The sequence below is a fragment of the Camelus ferus genome, chromosome X (assembly GCF_009834535.1).
Source record: "Camelus ferus isolate YT-003-E chromosome X, BCGSAC_Cfer_1.0, whole genome shotgun sequence".
Classification (NCBI taxonomy): domain Eukaryota; kingdom Metazoa; phylum Chordata; class Mammalia; order Artiodactyla; family Camelidae; genus Camelus; species Camelus ferus.
This window is the reverse complement of record NC_045732.1, coordinates 8,406,781-8,411,132: the sequence shown is the minus strand read 5'-3', so window position 1 is coordinate 8,411,132 and position 4,352 is coordinate 8,406,781. Positions and strand designations below refer to the sequence as shown.

The 4,352-nt window shown below is 41.5% G+C and overlaps 1 non-coding gene across 1 annotated transcript; it reads left to right on the top strand.

The window, feature by feature from the left end:
• Positions 1-2,632: 2,632 nt before the first annotated feature.
• On the top strand, positions 2,633-2,704 carry TRNAG-GCC. Its single transcript has one exon. It is a non-coding gene; the product is annotated as a tRNA-Gly (tRNA).
• Positions 2,705-4,352: the final 1,648 nt, after the last annotated feature.

Sequence of the window (4,352 nt, the reverse complement as noted above, 5' to 3'; positions counted from 1 at the left end):
CATGGAAGACTTACGTATCCACACGGCTAATTCAACCCCCAGAGCTGGGCCATCTTTTCCCATCCCCGGTAGGAATAGTTAGGGCGTAGGTTTACCAGAAGCCCGACACAATGTTTTTATAGCCATCCCATGTCGTCTGATAGTCTTTAAAGGACTCATGCAAATATCCGTGTGGGCTGTTTTTTTGGAAAGCCAAGCCACTTAACAAAGTGAGCTTTTATCAAAGGATTAAATCGTTCATAAATGAAGAGTGTTTATCTGCAGAAGGGCTTCACAGATGAGCGTTCTTTCTCTGCCACAGCTGTCCTGGCCCCGTGGGGAGGGGGCCAGGGGACGGATTCACAGCCCAGGATGAGGACGGGCGGGAGTCCAGGGGAGTGGTAGCAGACGGCCGGCCAGGCGGCAGGAAGGCTTCACTGCAGGCGTTCCTGCAGAGTGCAACTCATACACTTTCTAAAACAGTTCTGGAGAAAGGAGGCCACTTCCTCTCCTTGCACACTATTTCATCTCCTTTGATTTCAGATGTGTTTGCATGGAATCATGTGTTCAGTTAGCAAAGTGGTTTTCTCTGCCCTGTCATTTAATGAATCCAAAATTTATTCTTAAATAAAAGCATGCCAGTCCTAATTATTTGAGAGAATCTCTTGATTTAGGTTGACCTAAATCAGGTCACGTATGCAAAAAAAAAAAAAAAAAAAAAAAAAAAATCTAGAGAATAAAATGAAGGTTACCATCTCCAAACATGACCGGTAGGTACCCTGGAAGGCAAAATACACTTGACTTTCATGGAACCTGCCTGATAAAATGATCCTTCGTATGTTATTTCTATATCGTAAAGAACGTCATTTGATGATACATTTCGACTGCGGATTGCCGCTATACATCAGCCACCGTGGCACAGGGTGAAAAAACGTTTAGAGGCAACTTTAATTGAATGGAAACTTCCAAGGCATCTCTACTTCCTTGTGTTTCTTTCTTTGGCAATGTCAAGACTGTGCTGAGGAACGCTGGTTTGGAAATCAGATTACGAGCTATCAGCAACTCAGCTAGCCCTGGGCAAATGTATCTTTGATCCAACCTCCATCTCCTTGACTCTAAAAGGAGGAATGATGATAATATGGCACCTTGGTGACTTCTCAAAGACAATGAAATTATTTACCGTAGGAAGAAAATGCCTGGCACATAGTAAAAGGGTAATAGATAATAACTATATCAACTTGGCTGTTGAGGAAATACTGTTCCCTATTGTCACTCTGACTTTTCGGGCTGGGGTGACATTAAATACAATATATAGAGAAGAATTTAGATATATAAGTGCGTATATATTTTATACGACTATATACATAAAAACTTATAAATACGTATATGTATTTGTGTGTATATACATGTATAGATAGATAGATACATAGATAGACAGTTAGATAGACAGACAGACAGACAGGTGACCCATGAACAACAGAGGTTTGATATGCAGGAATCCACTTACACTCAGATTTTTTTCAATATATACCACAGTGGTACAGGATCCGTGGTTGGTTGAATCCACATATGTGGAACCATGGATTTAGAGAGCCCACTGTGGGACTTGAACATCTCCTGATTTTGGCATTTGAGAGGAGGATTCTGGAACCAATGCTCCACCAATACTGAGGGATGACTGTGTACTTGAGATTGAATCTTCTAGGAACGTAATTGTTGAGGGAATCAAATATCATTTGGTAGTGTTTGGACTTGATGCAGAATTCAGATCCCGCACCTTGGATTTTGATTCCTTCTTTAATCTGCTTCTTTCGTGCTTCCTCTGCTGAGGATTTCATAAATCACGTGTTCCCGTGAGCATTACAGGGCATTCTGATTTCCAGCTATGTGGTGTCACAGAGAGTAGCCGGTAGGAGTGGTCCGTTTACCACTTGGGTAGCAACCTTGAGTACAACCATTAGGACATGGTGGAAACATCCTGGACGCCAAACCCAGGATTAACTTGGCCATTAAAAACGATGATGTCAGGGAACAGAGGGCAGCCCAGCTTGCAACACTAAAGGGAAAGCAAAAATTACTCTCACGACATGCATGGCACGTCCCATTTTTGCTTGAATGTTTAAAGTTACAGGAAATGTAAGAAGATCCAACAACAGCTCCGTAGGAGTGGTTATCCGCACCTCATTCAAGGTGATTTTTATAGTATGTGTCGTTTTGTGTATTTTTGCCTAGTAACTTTTCTCCAGTAGCCATATGTGATAATTAGTGTAAAAATGTTTAATGCTTTGCATCCACAATTTAATATAATCCTAAAATATCCCAGTGACTCTGGCACAAAAGACAAGAGAGAGGAATGAAAAGTAGGGTAGGTATTGGTGACAGGGGTCAGGAATATTTACATCTGGGTCATTGTCACAAAGACTCTTCCCCATCAGCTGAAAAGGCCTAAGAGAAGGCAGACACACAGAATACCCATGCCTTATGACCCAGCAGGGAGGATAAAATAATTTTCTTTAAAACATTGCCTTTGGGGAGGGTATAGCTCAAGTGGTAGGGCGCATGCTTAGCGTGCAAGAGGTCCCTGGTTCAATCCCCAGTCCCCTCCTCCAAAGATAAATAAATGAGTTTAAAAAAAAAAAAAAACCTTTGAGGGGAGGGTATAGCTCAGTGGTAGAGTGCATGCCTGCCATGCACGAGGTCCTGGGTTCAATCCCCAGTTCCTTCCTCTAAATATAAATGAATAAACCTAATTACCTCCCCCTACAAAAATAAAATAAAATAAAATATTGCCTTTAAACTAATCCATAAGAAGTCATTCTGTATTTCTCTACAGTGGTTCACATATATTGTCAGTTTTACCAGTATTCGAAACCGTATCAGTGATGTCGCTAAAAACTCGCCAAGCCTAAGAGGCTAAGACGAGATGTCAGTAAGTGTCATATCAGTAACTCACAAGTGTATCGTCTAGTTTAACAGCAAAGCGACCGTTTCAAAAATAACCACAAAACAACGGAGCTAGGATGGGAGACGTGGAGGAAGTGCCCTTGAGATGGGTCCCAATCAGTGCCGGGGGCGCTGTAAACAGAACAAAAATTACAAAGAGAGATTTTATAAATCCATTCTTGCATTTATTCAGAAAGTTGTCAGTGTGATGGATAATTACTGGAAAAAAAGACTTTACATCTGGTAAAGCAGTAATTTTCGCGACGAGAGTATGGAAGTTTCCATTAAAATGGTTCACATTTACACTTCAGCGTCACTGAGTTTCTTGCCTGAGATCGTCCCACGCCCTCCAATACAAAACAAAGCAAAAACATTAAAACTAAAAGTCAAAGATAACAATCTTAGCTTAAGGAAGGCGTTTGCTTGTGAAGAACATGTCGGTCGGAAAATGAAGGACCGTATGTTCTCAACATTGTCAGTAAGAAGTTACAGTCTTGTTTTTCCAACTGAATGAACTGACTTAATACTTTTTAGCATTCGGTTGCATACCTACACGCGTTATGGGACTTCTGTACGTCCCCGGCCCAGGAGACGACTTCACAATAAATGTGTGTATTATCTTTCTCAATTTATCTTTGTCGTCTTTACAAATAGCACTTCACAAAGCCATGACATTGCTGACCCAGGAAAGGGGGTGGAAAAAAGGACAGAGGGACCGATGACCAAAGAAAAGGTGGAGAAGAGGAGACAAAAAAAAAAAAAAAAAACTCAGCATCCAGAGACAATATGGGTTTTGAGAGAAAGAGAGAAATGAGAGTGAGCAAAACAGAAAGGGAAGGGGAAAGAGATTTATCGGGATGCTGAGACAGCGGCATATGGCACCACTGTTGCCTTGACAGTAGACCAAGACCAAGCCCATCGTTCCCGTTGGTTGACAGAAAGCACACTTGGGCTGGGTTCCCCAAGAGGGGAAATATGCAGATGGCAAGCAGGCAAGTGACCTGGAGATATTAGTGTGCATCTGATGCTGAAATGCTTAGAGATACAGAATACTCAAGAACAGACCCGCTCTGTGGTCCCCTGGACTCCCTCTGACCTCAGTGACCTGAGCACAGAAATACATGTTCCTTTATCATGCGGGGGTCTTTAGAAGTTACGAGGGGGTTGAGCCAAGAATTTAACTTTTGCTGAAATTTTGCTACGGTATATTCTAAAATTATCCACCAACTGAGTTTCCTGTCTCCCAACTTTCTTTAATTCGACATCAGGAAACACATGCTTCAGCAAAAAAAGCAAACAGAAGATACTCATTAACCATCTTTGTATCACAATGAGGCTTAATAATTGATAATATATTATTTACCTGAAAATGAAATAGTCAATCTAGAAAGACTCATTTTGGAAGACTCCCAGTGTAATTGTGAGCTTCC